A 22,832-nucleotide genomic window follows, 5' to 3' on the forward strand; every position below is an offset into this window, starting at 1 on the left:
CTGGTTATGAGATATATGGTTAGTGGTTATGAATGACATTTGTTATGAGATGTGGTTATAAGATATGTGATGTTGGTTATGATCAAAATGGTATGATTATGAGTCAAAGTGTATTGGTTATGAGATATGGTTACGAGATATGTGATTAGTGGTTATGAGCAAAGTGATGTGGTTATGAGTCAAAGAGTGTAAGTTGTAAGATGTGATTATGAGATATATGAGTAGTGGTTATGAGATATGTGATGTTAGTTATGATTAAAGTAGTGTGGTTATGAGCCAAAATGTGTTGTTTATGAAATATGTGATTAATAATTATAATATATGTGATATTGGTTATGAGCCAAAGCGTGTTGGCTATCAGATATGTAGGTGATGGTTATGAGATATATGATTAATGATCATGAGACATGTGATTTTGGTGATGAGCAAAATAATGTAGTTATGAGTTAAAGGATGTTTAGTTATGAGATATGTGATATTGGTTATAATCAAAGTGGTGTAGTTATAAGCCAAAAGGTGTTGGTTATGAAATATGTGATTAGTGGATATGATATATGTGATATTGTTATGAGCCAAATGGTGTTAGTTATGAGTTATGAGATATATGATAATTAGTGATTATAAGATATATGATTTTGTTTATGAGCAAAGTGGTGTGATTATGAGTCAAAAGGTACTTGGTTATGAGATATGTGATACTGATTATGATCAAAGTGGTGTAATTATGAGTAAAAGGGTGTTGGTTATGAGATATGTGAAGTTGGCTATGAGTGTTGGTTATGAGATGTGATTACGAGCTATGTAGATAGTGGTTATGAGATATGTCATATTGGTTATGATCAAAGTTGTGTGGTTATGAGTCAAAAGGTGTTGGTTATGAGATGTGGTTATAAAATATGTGATGGTAGCTCATAACTAAAGTTATGATCAATTTGATTCCAATTATGAACAAATATGGTTTTGGCTCATAAGTATACAAAGTAACCTGTTTACTCAGTCACTTTTAATGATGCTGCTTGTACTTGTCTAATTTGACTATGGGACTATTTGTTAAAGCTTTTGGAGGTAATAATTACTTATTTTGATTTGGGAGTTTGTGTAGGACTGTTTAGTGCAGCTTCTGCTTATAGCTTATTAGGTAGAAATAGTTTAAGTAAACTGAAAAAAAAGCTAATTATTTGAAAGCTGGGATATGGGTGCTTTAGTTTATACTTTATGATAATCAACTTTTAGCTTAAAAAAAAAACTCCACCGAACGGAGCCTATATCTTATAAGCTAGCTTATTTTGTACAACCCATCAAAAAGCAATAAAAAAAAAAACTTATCTCTTACGACAACTTAATAAAAACAAATTAAAGTGTAAAAATGATTTTTTGACATTAATTTTATAGAAAACAATCAAAACTTAGAGAGAAATTGAAGAAATCTTTGACTTTTTCAAATGACTTTTTGATTTTTTAACAACTTTTTAAATATTTTAAATACTAGCCAAACAGAGCCCAAAATGATAAATATCACAAGAAAAATGCTTAAAATTTAGAATAGCTTTGGGCTATAAGTACTTGGAAACTTTCTTTAAACTCCTTTAGAAATTGCTAGGGGTGTAATCTGTTTGGATCAATACGGTCATTGTTGAGAATAAGTAACAAATCGATATTTTTGGTTTTGATTATTGAAAAACTGATGCAAACCATATACTATTGTTCAATCTTATTGATTTTGTGGGTTTGATGTAAAAGAGGGATTGCTTGATGTTTTAAAGGATTTTATAAAAGTTCATAGAATTTTACATTAAAAATATATGAAGAAAATATATGAAAGTTGCTTTATAATGTTTCACTAGTTTTCATCACAAACATATATTATATTAGTCACTAGTTATCATACAATGCTCAAAAAACTAAAATACAAAAGTATTTAAATATAATTTTCAATCAATTCAGTTTGCATCAATATACAAATCTTCAGAACTAAAACAAGCCTTATATTATGAAAAAATGACCAAAAATTAAAATTTCAATCAATTTCAATAAGTTGATTCATTTTCATCAGTTTTTCTAAGAAACTCTCACCAATTTTTCTAAATTATTTATGAGTAGCTTTAGAAAACATTTGCCCCTGCTTGAATTTGAAGGCAAAAAAAAAATTTCATTTCATACCAAGTCATTTATATGCCTGGGAGAAAGCACAAACGACAAATTATAAATACACCCTCTAAAATTTGTTTAAAATACAATTTATCCTCTATAATTTTGAAAATTACAAATACTTTTTTGCCAAAATTTATCTTTTAATAGAGTTCATAAAAATAAAATAAAAATCTTAATTATACTCCTATACAATAATAAAATTATCAGAATTGTTAATTAAAATATATTTTTAGCACATCATTAAAAACTATTAGTTAACTTAATAACTAATTAATGAAAGAATTAATTTATTATGCGATTATAAAGTTAAAATGATAAGATATAATTTCCAAAACTACATAGAATAATTAATATTTTAAGCAAATTTTGAGAATATATTTTAATTTACCCGACATTTTGCAATTTAAATTATTAGCTCAAGATTTTTGCTTTTCCATCTCTTGCAAGAAAAAATAGAATGTAACAGTAATAACATCTCATGTAGTATAACATACCAATAAAAAATCACAATAACTATTAAATCCAAAATGCTTACCTCCCACCAACCCAACCAAGTTGTGGTCTCCACCACAAAATTAGGGGGTGTTTGGAAACCTAGATTTGGGGCTAAAATAGCCTAAACAATTTTAGCTTAAAAACTCCTAAACCAAAAGTTTTTTTTTAAAAAAAAAAAAGGCTAGTAGTAGCTGTCACTGTGACAGTCCTACCACTGTTACAGTGACAGGTAGCTAAATTACAATTTTAACCCTTCAAATTAATTTTGAAAAATGTAAAGTTAGGAACAAATTTATCATTTTAACTTCAAATATCATTTCAACACATTTTTCAATACACCAACTAAAATAAAAATCTATCCTATCTTCCCAAATACAAAAACTAAAATAACCTACTAAAATAACCAAAAAGCCAAAAAAAAATCTCTAAAATAACCACTTCCCAAACACCCGCAAAGTTACTCAGTGGATGGTGATAATTATGGCTTTGTGGCAGAAACCAATTATGAATTCAGATCATTTTATTAGCAAGTATGGAAGAGAAGGACAATGGATAGAAAGAACAAGACAACATAATTGTTGGTAAAATCTGTGGTATTTATACCAATACCTTGAAATCATGTCCCTTCATCTGAAATGGAAAAATTAATGAAAAAATGTACAATATATCCTATACCATGATCCAGGTGATGCCATACACTTGTCCAGGTGGTTCAATGCCAACCGGGGTGCTACTTTATTTGTAACATAGGTCAAGGCCAGCTCAAGGTCCAAAAGAAGAGCATATATGGTTAGTTCTCAGAAAAAGGGGAAGAAAAAAAAAAAAAAAAAACCCCATTTGTGACGTTGAGCTACAATTTACCACTAGACTACCAACAGTTTTACAGTTTAGCTGGCCTATCATATATATTCTAGCCAATAAATCTAATCACAGACAACACAAACAAGAAATAACCTGCTCCACATAAAATCCAAATGCTTCACTAATAACAATAATCCCAGAGAAATGTATAATACAAGAAGCAATGTCAATAATCTGACAGAAATGTATACTATGTGAGGCAATGTTTCCAAAGGGACAAACTACTAGCTAGCAAACAATGACAACTTCACCACATTGCACACTCGAGTTATATGACTGACAAATTGAAAAAATTGTAAATTGGCGACATACAAAAACTCAAACCTTAAGAGAGTACAGATCAAAAGAAACATTCTAACTGAAGTTGATCCACTAAACTCACATTGTAAATGCCTTCTTCCCACCACCAGAAGAACCAGCTGGAATCACTTTCAACACATTAAACCTCAGTCTTTGACAATGGCCTGCAAAGAGGGACATAATCGTACACGGTTACCAAGAAGTAAGTATATCCTCCAAAAATTCAATGAAAGAGTAGAGCTTCAAGACAAACCTGCATTGACCAATAATATGGTCTTCCTCTTTCACAAGGAAGCAAGGGGATGTGTGAGCTGGAATAGAACCTCACGATTTATGATTCAATAAGTTTCAACCAAAATAATTTAATTCGTGCCATTGACTTTTAAATTGAGCGAATCGTACAATTTGTGTGTTTCTGCTGCATGAAATGATGTCATTTCCGCAACAGAGAGATCAATTTAATATATGATTTATGCAAATTAAGTATATAAATATACATGATTTAATTATATTAATATTTATTTCATTTTTAACATAATGTGGGTGTTTTTATATGCATATACATATCTATATATATATATATAATTATATATTGTGCTATATAAAGTAAATAAGAGGCATTCATATGATTTTTATCGATTTTGAAAAAGTATATGATAGAGTATCTCGGGATATAATCTGATGGGTGTAAGAGAAGAAAATAGTGACAAAAGGTTACATTTATGTGATTAGGGATATGAAGGTATGGTGACCACTATTAGATCACTTGCTAGAAACACAAGTGAATTTTCAATTACTGTAGGGTTACACTAAGGATCAACCATAAGTCCCTATCTTTTTACTTTTGTTATAGATGAGTTGACGAGAAATATTCAGAATGATGTGTCATGGCATATGCTTTTGCAAATAATATCGTGTTAGTGGGTGAGACTAGAGAAGGAGTTAATACTAAATTGAAAATTTGGAGAGAAGCACTTGAATTTAAAGGATTTAGGATAAGCAGAACTAAGACAGAATACATGGAGTGTAATTTAATAACAGTAACAATGGAAGCAGATGAGAAGTAAAGATTGAAAACCACGAACTACCTAAAAGTGAATATTTTCGTTATTTATGATTGATTATCACAACAGCTGGGGAGATTGGAGTGGATGTGGTCTATAGAATTAAGGCGGGGTAGCTTAAGTGGCGGAGTGCGTCTGAGGTACTGTGTAATAAACGAGTACTTACTAGACTAAAAGAAAAGTTCTATAGAACGGCTATTAGACCAGCGATGTTATATGGGTTGAAAAGTTGGGCAACTAAAAAACAACATGTAGGTAAGATGAATATTACTGAGATGAGGATGCTAAAGTGGATGTGTGGCATGACTAGAAAAGATAGAGTTAGAAATGTATATTCAAGAATGGGTAGAAGTAGTATCAATAGAAGATAAGTTGAAAGAAAATAGATTGAGATGGTTTGGTCATATACAACAGAGACTAACAAAGACAGTAGTAAGGAAATGCGATACAGTGACGGTAGATGGAAGTGTTAAGGGAAGGGGCAGACCTAAATTGACGTGAACTAGGGTAGTAAATAGAGATATAAACCTCCTTAATTTGATTAACGAAATGGTCTTGGATAGAATCGAGTGGAGAAGAAGAATTCATGTAGCCAATCTCATTTAATGGGACTTAAGACTTGGTTTGCTATATAAAGTGATCATTACCATTATGATTCACGATTTACAATTCACAATTTGACAATAATAATCACACAAGATAGCATTCTTTGCGTGGACAGCGGCGTTGGATAGGATTCTCACTATTGATACTCTTATTCGGCGTCGGTAGATTATGGTCAATTGGTAATGTATGTGCTGTAGGGATGCGGAGTCGGTGTCGCATCTTCTTCTTCATTGTTCGATTTGGGTGTTGAATTTTTCTTTGTTTGGTGTGATTTGGGTACAACAACAAAGTGTTGAGGCTGTCCTTCATAGTTGTAGAGGGGGTAGGGTTGGAAAGAGGAATAAGAAGGTGTGCGCTTTGGCACCTTTGTGTTTGATATGGATGATTTGGTTAGAGCGTAATCGGCAAGTTGACTGTAGACCGCTATGCTTTAATAAAAATGAGTCAGAAGTCGGGAGAGTCGTTCAGGGAGAAGAAGAATCAGTGACTCATTTGAAGGATCAATTTTTAGTGTTTCTGTAGAGTTGGGTGTCGGGGAGAGTGTCCCTAGATTTGTTTGGTTTTGTGGATTTTATAGATACTTTTCTTGCTTAGTTTTTGTTTTTCGGTTGATTCTTTGTCGGTTTATTTGTTAATATTGCCTGATGCTTTTTCCTTAATAATATTGACTTTTATTTATCAAAAAAACAAAAAATTTGATCACACATTTCAAAATTTCCATAAAAATGGTAGAAAAAATAGTATTGATTAAAATGAAAGTGATCGGTCTTGCCTTTGGTATTTCTTGACAAAATGAAGGTAGTTCCGTCAAACAATGATTGTTCTCATCATCTTGGCACTGTGGCAGGTTCCAGCAAGTATGCGGCCCCTAATAGAAACATTGCCCGTGAACAGACATTTCTTGTCAATATACGTTCCTGCAAACATGGAAGACATTGGGATTAGTTACTAGTTCTAATTTGATACAAATTTATATTTTTTTGAAAATTGGTTGGAATGTGTTCGTATTTAATTACTAATTGATGTGAATCTAGAAGACATACCAGAGCAAAGAGTAACAAACAATTCTAATTCCCTTATTTCATTAGAGTAAATTTCACTTTACTCCCCATGGTTTGGGCCATGTGCACAAACCAAGTGATTTGTGGACTAAACACACTGCTAAAATCTAGTAACAACGTATGTAAATGGACCTAAATACTCTCATAATCTTATTCTCTTCTAAATTAAACGTCTCTATATTATATGTACGTATACCTCTCTCATTTTTAACTCATCCTCTTCTTTGCCGGGACCAACAGCATATAACTACCGACCCATCAAAAGTCAACTTCTAAATTTGCAAAATAATCCCGACATTAAGAAATAAGCACATAATCCCATGTGATTTGTAAACTAAAACACACCCTAACATCTGTTAACGACACTTGTAAATAGACCTCAATACCCTCATCTTCTTACTATATTCTGAACTAAACATTTCTATATAATATAGACATAAGCATACATATGTAAACTTTTCTATATAATATAGACATAAGCATTGTTACCATATTCTGAACTAAACTTTTCTATATAATATAGAGATAAGGATACATATATAGTCTCTCTCTGTGTCTCACACACACACACACAAGCTTACTCAATCATAGCCTATTTAATTTAAGTACATTTCTAAACAAATTTGTGATATTCACAAAAATATTATTTATTTTTTGGAGTTCTAAAAAATACACAATATATTTATTGTAGTACCCTGAGATTTGAACAAAAAAAATATATTTACGCCCTAGCATACCCACAAAAGTACCCAACACGTACCCATGTTGTACAAACATTCAATTTTTTAAAAAGTAAAGTTCCGGATATGTATTTTGTGTACGCAACACGCACGTAGCTGTACCCGTACCCATACTGGATACATACAACCCATATAAAGACTTATGATAACATATAGATCAATAAAATTTATGGCATAAATATAAATTTTTGATGTCAAACTCCATCTTTAACACCAAAAACATTTCACCATAGATAATGGAAGTTTCAGTCCTTGTGAAATAAGAAATATGAATGCTAACAACAATGCTAAAAGAGGTAGAGCAAAATTTCAAGCTTAGAGTCAAACTGCATAGCAATGTAATCATAAAAAGAACGACTGTTGACATCATTCAAATCGTGGACATCCACAATGGCAGAACTCCTTGTATTGGATTCACAGAAAGAACAAAGATGGGTTTAATCCTTAAACTTATTATTGAATTTAGACCCATTTAAAAAATTAATTTGTGATTATATTTCAGTTTTAAACAATCATTACACCAGAGTTAGCCTTTAACGGCGGTAACAAACCGTCATTAATAGGTATATAACCGTCACAAATACTTTTAATAGTGGTAAGATGACAAAAATGGAAACCGTCATCTATATAAGTGTCGAGAATAATATAAAGGCCGTACTATTACCGCCGTTAATAATAATGGCAGTATCTATGGTGGTTATTAACAGCCACATAAAGAATTCGACGTCTATAGAAATTAGCAGCATTTTTTGTAGAACCGTTGTAAATGTAGTTCTTTTAACGATGGTTTTTTCAAGGGAAAGATGGTTGTATAATACTGCCACAAAAGATGTCAACAATTAACGACAGTAAATAACTGCCGTTAAATATATTGTAAAATTAAATGTGACTTTCTATTAGTGACGAAATTAAACCGCCAGTAATTGTGAACCATTTGCTAAACTGATTTTGTTTATACATTTATATTCAATACCTGTTAATGTACTCAATGAAAGTCATTCAATAGAAGTGTATAACCGATTAAAGCTTCCATACATTCAATATTATATCCATAGAAACCCATACACCATATTCAGTATTCAAAATCTATTCCAAAACACATGTCACATGTAGCAAAGTTCCAAAATACATGAAACACATAGCAATTAGTTCCAAAATACATTTCACTTGTAGCAATTAGTTCCAAAATATTTGTCTCAAAACGCAAGTGCCAAAATAAAAGTCCCAAAAAGCATGTGCATCATTTACATGGTCCATTTAGCTCCCTCAATCTGCAAACACAGCAACTAGTTCCAAAATGTTTGTCTCAAGACACAAAGTGCCAAAATAAAAAGTCCCAAAAAGCATGTGTATCATCAACGTGGTCCATTTAGCTCCCTTCAATCTACAAATGTAGCAACTAGTTCCAAAATATTTGTCTAAAAACACAAGCGCCAAAATAAGAGTTCCAAAAAGCATGGGCATTATCTACATGGTCTATCTAGCTCCCCTCAATCTATGGTCTGCAAGTGGATCCTCAATCTGCACATGTATAAAAATTTAACTACCACTAAGATTTATAAATATAATAAATATAGTATTAATGAATGTGCATTACATCAACTGAAGGCCAAGCTACACATTTGTGAAGTGCATCTCCAATTGTTTTGACACCTTGATGACCTTTCACCAAATTTTGACGAGGCTTTATCGCCTTCGTAATATGAACTTTCCATTATTCTGGCCCCAATCGTTGTCCATCAACTATAACAACACTCGAGGTCAAAGTTCAAATGAAACTATGAAATTTGTGGCATAAGCATGACAATTAGATCAACAGCATAGCAATTTAGCATCTAAAATTTTCACACATAGTTTGAAGACAATGTCTTAAATTCTGGAGAACAATCATCATTTTCATAAAAATTAAGATATATCAAGTTCATAAATATGAGAGATGAGATAATAAAATACTGATTGCCTTGACAAGAATGCTCATGCAGACCTGGGCCGCACATACAGCAGCATGACCCGCATGAGAGTGAATGTCATTCAGGACATTGGTCTGCAAAAACAGTGTTTCTGTCAAAAAGTATAGGCATCTACAACAAGAAACCTAAACTTAAAATATAGATAGAGTTGCATACAGCTGGAGCTTCTTCAATTATTTTCTGATGTCTTCTCTGCACACTGCAGTCTCTTTCGTATAAATGTAAGATGTTGCCATGTTTGTCCCCAAATACCTATAACATTAAGCAAATTCAGGAACACTCAATGAATCAGTACATAAGTCTTATAGACATATGTTTCTTATAATGCCATTAAATGAAAGTATCAATGCATCATCTACAGATTTTAAACCCAAATATAAATAAATAAATAAAATTAAGGAAACTGGGTATGATATAGGACATGCTGAATTTGACAGATAACATTACTTTAGTATGGATGAATAGAAACAAGAGACGTGTAAAAATAACAGTATCTGGACTTCAATGTGTCTTGGCTGTGTGATATATTTCTCTAGCAAGATTGTATTTATGCCAAAAGAAACAGTAGCCTCACATTGTGCCCCCAAGAATGAGTCAACAAATTCATTTAGACTTTGCACAATCCTCAAACCCTGAGAATGACACATATCTTGAGAATTTCATCTCAAACATAATTGATGTCCATATAACAAGGACACTCCTATTATGACCTTTGCTAAGCATGTTGTTAGAGGTTTGAACAAAAGTTGCACTATATAATTGGAAAATCTAGAAATCCCCTAGATATTGATTTGTGATTGTGTATCAATTTTAAGCAGTATATAACAATCCCAATCAAACAATCAAGACAAATCAACACAACGATTTTAATGTGAAAAAACCACAATTGGAGCACCTCCAATTGTGATAAAAAACCATGGGCAACAGCCACAAAACAATCCACTAAGAAGATATAAAGGAATTACACAGGTATACTCTCAATTACTTAGCGAATCCACGCCCGAATTAAACCAACCCCTATGTGCCTCTTCCAACCCCGTCTTCACCTCGAAATTGTCTTGACGATGAGCTACTCTAGAATCTACCAAAGCTTCAGGCTCGAATTCCCCAAAATCTACTGAAGAACAACTCTCTCTTTTGTGTAGAATAAACAAACAAACATTTGATGTATGCTTCTTAAACCATGAGTTGAATACTCAATGAAGCATCAAAGAAAACTAGCCAAATAGCCCCAGATATAAACCCTAGAACCCAAGAAGAAGATCTGGAGGCGTAATCCTAGATTTGGACTGAAACACGTATTTATAGAAATCTGTCCCGCGATCTCCGCTCGAGCGTCAGATTGGCCGCTCGAGCGGACCTACGCTAGAGCGCGGAAAGTTCCGCTCAAGCGGGAAAAAACAACATCCAGTATTTTTGCAGGCGAATAAACTTTTAGGACTCAGCATTCTCCGCTCGAGCGGGGGAACGTTCGCTCGAGCGCACAGGCAACTTGGAATGCATTTTTGCATTTTGCTTCGGGGGCGCTACCCCTCAACCTCGCCTGGGCGCTGCCCCTGACCCACCAAGGGACGCTGCCCCCTGGACCCCCGCGAGCTAACCGGGCAGCTCAATCCCCGTCATAATTAGCGAAGTGGCAATCTTGAAAGAATTAAACACCACAAACTTCTCTGCAAGGCACGATTCGGGTTGGATTCGCATCTAATAAACTCATAACCTCACTAAAATAAAAGTGCAAAAACAAGTACAACTGAAAGGAGTTTTGTCAAACAGGATTGCCAAGAATAAAAACCTAACAATAATATTAATAAAGAATGGAAGAAACGTGAATATACAAATATTGCATGAAATGTTTACTTTGATAGGGTAGGTGTAACTTAGTTGAAGCTAGTAAACAAGCATCGAAGAGGAGCTGACTGTAAAAGGGGGGGGAAAAAATTACTATAGACTGCATTAAACCCTTACAATTGTTTTTTCTGTTCTATTTTCCCATGGTTTATATACTACTCCTGCTTTGTCATACCCAGGCTTGTTCTAATCTACAGTGCATACGACATATTACTTGATGGCCTCCCATATTCAAGAGAGTATCAGAAAAATGTTCGGAGGGAACTCAACAATCGTCACACCTTCCCTCCACCTCTATGAGTTGGCTTTATCAAAATAGGATATCCAATCTTGTCTGTTTCAGACTTCCTAAGGTCAATATCTTGTTCTTCACCATGATATACAGGCACAAGTGGCAATGAAGATAGAGGAGATGAACAACAAAATATTCATGCTACTAGAGTTATTGCTTTGCACTTAATTTTTAATTTTATTTTTTTAAAGAAAAAAAAAATTTAACACTAATTCTTGACATACACAAATCCTAAAGTACAAATGATGAATGAAGAATAAATAGAAAATAGAAAAAGGCAGACACAAATGATGGAAGACTCTACACAACAGCTCAACTTTAATGAAATTTTCAGCAAGCCATACACGCACCTAAATAATGAGAAATTTGGATAACCAGCAACATGGTCTACATTGGGCATGGGAAATGAATCATCCCTCAATGATGAATGTTTTTCCCCAGCTAGAGAGACCACATGATATATCCAACCAAAAATAATTCCATTGAACCATTTATAAAATTTTCAACGAGACCATGCTTGTACTCTTAATCAATGTCCACTTTTAGTAACATAATATTGTAAACCAGCATATTTTACTTTCAAAATGTGTGTGTAAGCGGCGATAACTCAATCGAGATAGAGACTTCACATGGAAAGCATAGCACCCCCAAAAATGCAATTCTTTAGTTGGCTAGCTTTGAAAGGAATAGTTAAAATCTCAGTGTTCTTGCAAAGGATTGGGGTGTTAGATGCCAATGTCAACACTTAGTGTTTGTTCTGCAAAACAGAGGGAGAATCAGTGGATCATGTATTATTATTTTGTCGATTGGTTTGGAAGCTTTGGTCAGATATGGTCAGTTGGTGGGAGCAGTCATGGGCAATGTCTTACATGCAGAGGACTATGCCATTTGCATGAACTGCCCATTTGTGATTTTAAAAAATATAAAGTGATTTACTCTCTCATTCTCTCTTGTTTCATTTTTCTCACGTACGGTATAAACAATGGCTCGCTGAAGCTCAATTTCTCGGTGTTCTCGATCACCCTAAGCTTCTAAAACTTCTAGGATACTGTTCTGTGGATGGGAAAAGAGGGATACAATGTCTATTGATATATGAATACGTGCCCAATAAGAGCCTAGAAGGTCATCTTTTCACCAGAGATTAATAAATTTTAAAATTTGTAGAAAGACATGATTAAAATGAAGGAAAGGAATTAATCAAGATGTTGCTCGGAATTCAGAAAAGAATACATGCAAATGACAAAATATATGATCCATTAGCCCAAACAAACCCTTAAAACCAAACACACCATTACCCTCCTACTCAGATTACAGGTTTAACAAGTACAAGGCATAATAGACATTTTATCAAACAGGTGGTGAGCGCCACTAAAATTCACAATTTAAACATACAAAAGCACAACATATATGAATTTCAATAATTAATAATACGAGGTAAAGCATTTTTTTGCTCATCAAAACTCTGTAAAATTTCTTTAGTGAAAAGAGACCTACAAAAATCTCTCTAAAAATCTCTATTTTTATTTCTGGGTTTGTCTATTTTTGCTTCTTTCATCTTTGTCAACCAATATATATATATATATATATATATATATATATATATATATATATATATATATATATGTATGTATGTATGTATGTATAAAGTAATAATAAGAGGGAGATTTTAAAAATGTATAGTTGATTCTTGCTTTCATTGAAACAAACCCTAAAATGACATTACCCATTCTCTAATCACTCATGGCCTAGTAGAAACACCATCAAAAAAGGTAGAAGGAATGGCAATATAAAGAGAAGGAAAGGGGAAAACATGGAAAAAGAAACTAATGGAGGCAACAACAACAAAGAGTGAAAAAAATGAAGCTAATAGGGGAATCAGAAGGTAGGCAAAGGACTCTTACCTCCGACGATGGTGCTGCAGTGCGACAATGGTACTTCGAACGACCTCCGATGCTGAAGCTTCACTCGTGACTCTTCGTTGACTACCTCCAATGGCAAGCCTCTTTCAGAACTTAGAGATATAAGGGAAAAACTAATCAATTAGGAAAAATAGGTAATAGAAGGGACAACGATGTCGTCTGACAAATTAATTGGAGGGAACCCAATTTTTTGGGAGCATGAATTACGCTATGTTTGGGAACTTTGGAAGAAATTTTTTTTTTTTTTTTGATTATTTAAGTTATAAGAGAAAATAAAATAAAATAAATGATTATGATTTCTCTCCTTCTTATTTGGTTAGATTTCACAAGAGAAAAAAAAAATTATTTTATGTTTTATTACCAAAATAACATTTTTATACGAAAAGCCATTAAAGACATGAGTGTCAATCATTTTATTTCTTTTATTTTTACAGAGAAAATTTGATATTATAAAAATATAAGAATCGGTTGGTTTCTTTTCTATCTCTATCTCTCCATTTTTGAAAAGATTGAAAATGAAGATTATAAAAGAAATAAGTTTATCTCTGTTTCTCTCTATTTCTTCCTATTTCTCTCTACTTAAGTTATCCAAACAAGTAAGAGAAATACATATCTCTCCATTTCTTTTATTTTTTCTCTAAATCACTCAATCCAAACATAGTGTTAGAAAAACACGAAAGTTTTTTACGGCAGTCTTCAAACAACAGCCTTAAAAGAATGACCCTTCAGCATCATTGTCCATAATATGCTTTTTTTGGTCGTCATTACACACCCTTTATTAGCCCTTTTTTATAAGCACCGTTAGTAATAACTTTTTAACGGCACTTTATTTACCGCCAATAATAAAGATCTTTAATGGCTATTTTTTTCCACCATTTTTGAAACCGTTGTTAAAGACCAACTTTGACGTAGTGAATGAATAACAATCCCAATCAAACAATTAAAGACAAATTGACATAACGATTTAATGTGAAAAAACTACAATTGGAGCGCCTCCAATTATGATAAAAAAAAATCACAGGCTAAAGTTACAAAACAATCCATTAAGAAGACAAAAATAAATTACACGTGCATCCTCATTATCTAGCAAATTCACGCCTGAATTGAACTGACCCCAATGTGCATCTTCCACCACTGTCTTCACCTCGGAATTGTCTTACCCAACGTTAAATCCACAATGCTGATATATCGTTTTTGTTTTGTTTTTTGCTTCGGGGGCGTTGCCTCTCAACCCCGCTTGGGGCTGCTGCCCCGGACCTATAATGGGGCACTGCCCCTTAGACCCAGTGAGCTGACTGGGCAGCTCGATTTGTTGGGAAAAACTACTCACATTACATAATTTCACATTGCATATCGCAAAATTATGAGATGAACAAAACAAACATTCAATTCCAGGAAAAATAAAATGCTGAATAAAATACAGATAAAATATAAAATGGTTAAAGGAAGCAAACCGAAGCCTGTGTGATACCACAGTCTCCTTAAAATAGATTCGCCACCTCACCGTTGGGTGCTGGAGGTATGCCGGCATCTACTTTCTAGGATACGACGGTTTTTACCAGCTACAACAGAAGCACCTTCTGATTAGCTTAGCGAACGGACAACAGCAGCACTCTCTCTCAGGAAGAAAATTATAGGAGAAGTAGACTGACAGTGTATGGATGTCAAGGAAAAATTCTATATATCTTTTCAAGGAATAGGGCCTCCTTTTATACACCATGGGGGAGAGGGGAGGAGCCTCTAGCCATCAAGACTGGCAACTAATGCTAGCAAAACTGCCCAATCAATTTTGTAAAACTGATGAGCCTTAAATGTGTGAGTTATATACACATTTATGAGACAATTTCTTATTCAACCATTTTTCTCCAACAATCCCCTACATGAATAAAAATTGACCGAATACAGCAAAGGCTCAACGTTTATCAACAAAGACTCGGAAAGAGAGAGAGAGCACATAGACTAACCCTGCATCAGAAAAGGTAGCTGTTGGCCTTTAACCTTTCGTAGTGAAAGCCTATCGGATTTACTGGCTGACCAGTGAACGTGATGTCTTGAACTGTTCTGCCGTTTATGTAAACCGAGACAATAGACCTCACACAGGAGTTAGTCCAACCATTGTTCTTGTTCTCACTGGTGTGTTCGGTATGGCCCTGGAACACTAGCCTGGTTCTGTGAGTGTTTTTAAAGAATTCGGCCTTGGCAATTCTTAAAGAAGCGGCCCCACTTCGCACTCACATAGGTGACCTAGATACGGTATTTTATTATACCACATCACTAAGGTCATTAAAAGCATTAGCTTAACCTTCCACCCCCACAGGGCATCACTGTATAAAGGAATGGGCAAGAGGATTTACCTCTTCAGTGACTCACCCGTTACACGAAGTTAGGTTGTCCCTTTGAACCTAGATCTTGGGATCTCTAGTCAACTAGGTTGGGTTTTCCATTCCGGTAACCTTTACTAAAGGCCTTCCATTTGAGAGTAGTTGTCGTATGGAATTATGTCTACGACGAATATGTCTAGACTTTCCATTATACATATTACTATGTGCCCGACCAATCGCTGATTGGCTATCACAATGAATACTAATAGCTGGCACAGGTTTCGGCCAACGTGGAATATCCTCAACAAACTGGCGAAACCATTCAGCTTCTTCAGTTGCTTTATCTAAAGCAATAAACTCAACGATGTCGAGATACACGTTTGCTTGGCAGATTTCCAAGACACAGCTGCTCCTCCGAGGGTAAACACATAACCACTAGTGGATTTGGAATTTTTTATATCAGATATCCAATTTACGTCACTATACCCTTCTAGTACCGCTGGGTATCTGGTATAATGCAGCCCATAATCTAGGGTGTAACGGATATACCCCAACATCCGCATAATGCCCTTCCAATGAGTAGCATTAGGATTACTCGTGTATCTACTCAGCCTACTAACAGCGTAGGCGATATCTGGCCATGTACAACTCATCAGATACATCAAACTCCCAATGACCCGAGAATATTCTAGTTGAGAGACACTCTCACCATTATTCTTGGTCAAATATAGACTTAAGTCTATCGGTGTCCTAAACATACTTGTATTTGACTTTCCAAATTTCTCAAGTATCTTATTAACATAATGAGCTTGAGAAAGTACAATACCACCAGATGTTCTGGTGATCTTAACACCCAGAATGACATCTGCAAGGCCCATATCCTTCATGTCAAACTTAGAGTTTAACAATTTTTGGGTAGCTTTAATCATTTCATCATTGCTACCAACAATGAGTATGTCATCAACGTATAGACACAAAATGACATAACCTTTGTCAGTGTCTTTAACATATACGCACTTATTACACTCATTGATTCGAAACCTATTTTACAACATAGCATTGTCAAACTTCTCATGCCATTGTTTGGGAGCTTGCTTCAAACCATACAATGACTTGACAAGCTTACAGACTTTCTTACTTTTTCCTGGAGCTGAAAACCCTTTGGGTTGCTCCATGTAGATTTCTTCATCTAAATCTCCATTTAAGAAAGCTGTCTTTACATCCATCTGATGTATTGCTAAACCATGTAAAGCTACTATTGCAATCACCATGCGAATGGATGTAATCCTTGTCATAGGTGAATACGTATCAAAGTAATCCAGGCCTTCTCGTTGTCTGTATCCTTTGATAACTAGCCGAGCTTTATATTTGTCAATTGACCCATCCGCTTTCATCTTTCTTCGAAAAGATCCACTTACTCCCCAAGGCCTTACTGCTTGGGGATAGATCAACCAACTCCCAAATATGGTTCTGTAAGATGGAGTCAATCTCACTCTTAATTGCTTCTTTCCATAAAGGATTTTCAGGTGAAGTCACAGCTTCATGGAACGTTTGAGGTTCTCCCTCTAACATATAAGTCAAGAAATCTGAACCAAAAGACTTTGTGGTTCTAGCCCTTTTACTCCTTCTTGGCTCATCTACTTCATCAGCTTGATCATCTACTTGATCAGTTATTTGATCAGCTGTTTGATCATCCATGTGATCATCTATGTGATCGTCTTCGTGATCATCTATTTCTTTCATGGAACTCGGAACCCTATCTTGGGGACGACACGAAATACATCTTCAAAAAAAGATGCACTTCTAGATTCCATGATAGTATTCTTGTGTATATCTGAAATATCAGACTTGTGCACAAGAAATCTATATGCACTACTATTTTGTGCATAACCAATGAAAATACAATCCACGGTTTTCGGACCTATCCTAACCCGTTTGGGCGTAGGTACCGCCACTTTTGCAAGACACCCCCACATTCGTAGGTATTTATATGAAGGATTGTGACCTTTCCACAACTCATATGGAGTCTTGTCCACTTTTTTCTGTGGTATTCTATTAAGAATATAATTCGTGGAGAGAATTGCTTCCCCCCATAAGTTCTGTGGCAACCCAGAACTTATCAACATTGCATTCATCATCTCTTTCAGCGTCCTGTTCTTTCGCTCAGCAACACCATTTAACTGAGGTGAATAAGGCGCTGTGGTTTGGTGAATAATCCCAAATTGAGCACAAGTCTCGGTAAATGAGGATTCATACTCACCACCACGATCACTTCTCAATGCCTTGATTTTCCGGCTTTATTGATTCTCAACTTCATTCTTAAAAAGAATAAATTTATCAATAGTCTCGTCTTTGCTTTTAAGCAAATACACATAATAGTATTTAGTGCAATCATCAACAAAAGTGATGAAGTACTTGTTGCCACCACGTGATTGTACAACTTTCAAGTCACACACATCACTATGCACTAAACCCAAAGGCTGGGTACTTCTTTCAATAGAATGAAAAGAAGACCTTGTCAATTTTGCTTCTACACAAGTTTCACACTTGTGTTATGGATTAATCTTGAAAGATGGTATGTGATCTAACTTGATTAATCTACGTAAAGAGTCAAAATTTACACGACCCAATCTACCATGCCATAAATTAGGGGACTCAAGCATATAAGCAGAAGAAGAAGCTTTCTCATTAATCTTAGGGATAAGTGTCATTACATTCAATTTAAACATACCACCTGACATATATCCCTTCCCCACATAGACCCCGCCCTTAGTCAACACGACCTTGTCTGATTCAAACACCATGCGGAAGCCATGCTTGCTTAGGAGAGACCCCGAGACAAGGTTCTTACGAATGTCCAGCACAAAAAGGACATCGTTCAAAGTCAGTTCTTTTCCTGAAGTCATCTTCAGGATCACCTTGCCTTTACCCTCAACAACTGAGGTTGCAGAGTTTCCCATAAACAACTTATCCCCGTTTGAAACCAGTTCGAAAGTTGTGAACATTCTCTTCTCTGCACAAATATGGCGAGTGGCCCCAGTGTCCACCCCTACTTCCTCGGGTTTGACCCCATCATGTTCACTTCTGACACGACAGCTGACAGATGCATGTCGTCCACATCGTGTGACAATTCCTCCATTTCAGCCATATGTGCCTGGTTTTTGTGTTGGGGAAGGTTTTTCCTGTAGGGCTTCTTCTTCAGACAATCAACTGCCCGATGCCCGTCACTTCCACAGTTGAAGCATTTGCCATCGAACCTAAAAGTAGGCTCCTTTGGCTTGTAGGCTGGCCTTTTGGAGATTCCTCCTCTAGCCCCCAACTTTGAGCTTTTGCCTGTCGGGGGTTTTTTCCTCGCCCCCGAGGACTCGCCATGCTCAACCATGTTGGCTTTGACAGTGGAGGTACTCCCTTCTTTCTTCCTGTTGTCCTCTTCAATCCGGAGCCTAACAACGAGCTCTTTGACTGTTATCTCCTTTCGTTTGTGCTTCAAATAGTTCCTGAAGTCTTTCCAGTCGTTAGGCAGCTTCTCAATCAAAGCAACTGCCTAGAACGACTCACTTAGGACCATCCCTTCTGCATGTATCTCGTGCAGAATCACTTGGAACTCTTGGGCTTGACTCAGGACAGTTTTAGAGTCCACCATCTTGAAGTCCAAGAACCGGCCGACGATAAATTTCTTTACCCCCGCATCCTCGGTCTTGTACTTTTTGTCCAAGGCATCCCATAACTCCTTAGCCGATTTCTTGGCATAGAACACGTTGAAAAGCGGATCCGCCAAGCTGTTCAGAATGTAATTTCGGCATAAGAAGTGTAAGAACCCGAATATAAAAATTAAATAAATAATTAAATAATAATAAATTACAATCTCAAATATTTTGATGGTAAAACCTAAAATGCAAACTAAATATTTGGTGGGTCTTTTAATTAATTTTAAACCTAAATAAATTTAAGGTGAAAGTCTTTAATTTAGAGACAAGATTTATTATAAAGAAATAAAATAAAATAAAATAGAGAAGTGGGTGTGACTTGAACTCTAGACCACAAAATTAATAAGTTAGACTCTTACCATTTGAATTGCATGTAACTTATATATGTATTTTGTATATTTATCTATCTATTTGACCTAAGTGTGCCCACCACTAGTATAAAATAAAATAAACACAAACCCTAATTCTTGTTATAATTGTTTTCCACAACACTAGCAGCCCTAGCAGCCGTGGGTTTATGAAGGAAAGAGAGGGGTTTTTCAATCATCAAGATTATTGTTATAGCCAAGAAGAAGAGCTTTGGATGTGTTGTGCTGTGTGGCCTCCTAGGTTTTCTTCTCTTCTTTCTTTGTTCTTCATCCTTATTCTATAATTATTTTATTCATTCATGGAGAGGTTGTAGGTTTATGTATTTTGTATATATATACTGTTAAGAAATTTGAGGAGTTAAATTTATGTATAAAGAATGGTGTAATTCTTAGTCCAAAAATTCTGCACAGAATCACAAACTTTAAAAATCAGGAAACCATATCAAACAGATGAATTTTAATACGAAATTTTTACAGTAGATTAATTACATATTTAATTGCATATCTGATTTTTTTCATAATTTTTGGGAGTCAAAATCCATATAAATTGAGGTATTCAAATTTGTCCAGGAAACCAGTCTGAAACAGTAAATTCGGGAGTGTTGTTCTCTTTGGGTATAAATCCAAAAATTATCAAATTAGTGTCATTAGAACCGGTTATGAGTCTAGTTTCGTATGTTTTTGGCCTTGCATTGATTGCTCGTGTATATTAAGAGAGCCGTCAATTTCTTTAAAGTGCTGCAGAAAACAATCTGTTTGGATATAATAAATTGTAGATAATTATTTTGATAAGCAAATCAAGTGAAACCAATTGGGTTTGAAACTTAGGATATATTAGATCATATCTGAAGGTTATTGGAATTTTTTGAATAGTGTGGAATGGGTTTTGTAATTTTCAAAGTTAGCGAATAGGTTGGGAAGGCTTGTTTGAAATTCTGTTTTATCTTAAAGTCACAATTAATTAAGTTTTGACCGGAACCCATGTCTTGGGTGATTTTAAACCTTGAAGAACATGAACTTAGGTAATATTTAAGAGTAACGGTGAGTTGAGTTGAGCCGTGTTAGTGCGCTTTAGTTGAGGTTACTTAGTTCCTATTTTTTTGTATTTTTAAATTAGTTGTGACGTGTAGTTTTTTATACTTGGTTCAGGGCACTAGTTGGACTTTCATACTCTATTCGAGGATTATATTATTTTGTTTCCAGGTGAGTAGTTTCATGCTACGTATTTTCATAAATGTTCCCCTACCCTGAACTGTTGGAAAATTAAATTGTTGTTTCAAGATTAAACTGTTTTGATAAATTATTATATTATCAATTGAATCAAATTATTTCTGAAACATGTGTGAACTTGGCATACTGTAAACTATTTGTTTTGGTCTCATGTTTATAATGATGAACTACCATGTTTTGCGAAACTGATGTGTATTGATTATTGGGACCATGTGTGTATTTAGTCCAGGGAAATTATTCCACTGTGTGTGGTGACTCTGGCCACTAGGGAACAGATCCGGGTTGGGCCGTGATGACTCTAGTGCTCAACGATTGTGAGGAAAAGACCTTTAAAAACAACTAGGTGACCTTCAATCGAATCGTCTTTGAGAAAAGGCCCAGGTGCCACCCTGAGGATGACTCTTAGTTCGGTATTGGATCCAACGGGGCTTATAGCCTGAGAAATGTGTGGCGTATTATTTGTTTTTCTTGGTACCCAGAAAATTATTGGTGTTCATGTTATAATCTGTTTTAAGTGGAAAATATCATTTATCATGTTCTTGCGAGATATGAGTATTTTAAGTGTGGAACTGCGGAACCTTCTTTTTGAAAAAGATTGTATTTACCAAACTGTATGCCAATCTAGTTTCTGTGATATATATCTTATTTTGGAATTGAACCCTGTTTTCAAAACTGTATTTACTATCCACGTTGCTACTCACTGAGCTATCAGCTGACTTAGTTTTTTACCATTTCCAGGTGTTAGAAGGACTTAGAGTGGACTCATGGCGTAGCGAGGACTCAATTGCATGGACCTCTAGGGCATTTATTTAATTTGTTTTAGGTTGCTTTGTCGAGTTTTGTGCATACATTGTGGTTGCGTTTTATTTAGAATTATTTTATTTTGTGGGTGGTTTGTGTCCCATTTAGTATATATATATATATATATATATATTTTTAGGAAGTTGGTTATGACTTGTTTTTCACTTGTGGTATGTCACTGGATTGAGTGTTGATTTATTTATTTCTGGGCCATCATCACATTTATTCTTTATGGTTTTGGATTCATGTTTTAGGCTTACGTGTGCCTTGGGCTAAGTCCCTGTGGGCCACGGCCGGTCATGCCCGGATTTGGGGTGTAACAAGAAGTCAGCTTGTTTCCAAGCGTCCAGAGCCATGAGCTTTTGTTTATCTTGCTCATTCTCCTCTACGGCTGGTACATCTTCACTCAGAAACCTCGCAAGGCTTAGAGTAGTCAAATAAAACAGCATCTTCTGCTGCCATCTCTTGAAATTCACTCCCGTGAACTTCTCCGGGCGCTCGTGATGATTGAGCGGTCCTCCCGGAACAGCCGGAGTAACAACAGGAGGATTGACCACAGAGGTCACAGCAGGGGTTGGCAAGCTAGTCGCCCCGGGGTTCGGATCCCCACCAACATTAGCAGCATCAGAGACAGTTGCCATTTCTGAAAAATTACAGCCGAATTTTCACTATTCTGTATTTCCAGAAATCAAACTTAACACTAAAAAATCCCACAATTGGAAATTTAATTCAAAACTAGTCTCACCACGCAACCTAGAATCGAACATGGTCAGGAAAGTTTCCAGGAAGACTGGAGGGGTCACACCGGTCCCACTTAAAACCTAATTAACCTTAGACAAAACTTTCAAGAGCATGTTGACTCCTAGTCCATGGGAAACAACTTTAAGAATTAAATTTTCCAAGGGATGAACTAGGTTAAACACACCAAGTTCCAAACTGTACAAGCAATTACAACAAAATTGCTACAATAATTACAAGAAAATAAAACGTGCTTTACATATTGGTGAATAACCACAAATGAACACTCAAGAAAACAATTGCTTCAAATATTTAGTCCAAATTAATCATTTTTCCCATTTCCATAGGTATTCCTGCAAT

At 35.2% G+C, this 22,832-nt stretch overlaps 1 long non-coding RNA gene and 1 pseudogene across 2 annotated transcripts in view; both read right to left on the reverse strand.

Moving 5' to 3' along the window:
* Positions 1-3,292: 3,292 nt before the first annotated feature.
* The window catches only part of LOC114276114 (small ribosomal subunit protein uS17-like), a 33,693-nt pseudogene continuing 14,153 nt past the window's right edge, over positions 3,293-22,832 (reverse strand). Inside the window, exons 3-5 of the transcript XR_014344595.1 lie at positions 6,232-6,394; positions 4,061-4,129; positions 3,293-3,971 (exon numbers count right to left, since the gene is read on the reverse strand). The product of XR_014344595.1 is annotated as a small ribosomal subunit protein uS17-like (transcript). The remainder of the gene's footprint in view (positions 3,972-4,060; positions 4,130-6,231; positions 6,395-22,832) is intronic.
* On the reverse strand, positions 8,427-9,254 carry LOC145802093 (uncharacterized). The gene is made up of 2 exons (XR_014344373.1): positions 8,876-9,254; positions 8,427-8,799 (listed from the first exon to the last, which is right to left on the reverse strand). It is a non-coding gene; the product is annotated as an uncharacterized LOC145802093 (long non-coding RNA).

Source organism: Camellia sinensis, chromosome 11, assembly GCF_055761805.1.
Source record: "Camellia sinensis isolate YWXY chromosome 11, ASM5576180v1, whole genome shotgun sequence".
NCBI classification, from domain to species: domain Eukaryota; kingdom Viridiplantae; phylum Streptophyta; class Magnoliopsida; order Ericales; family Theaceae; genus Camellia; species Camellia sinensis.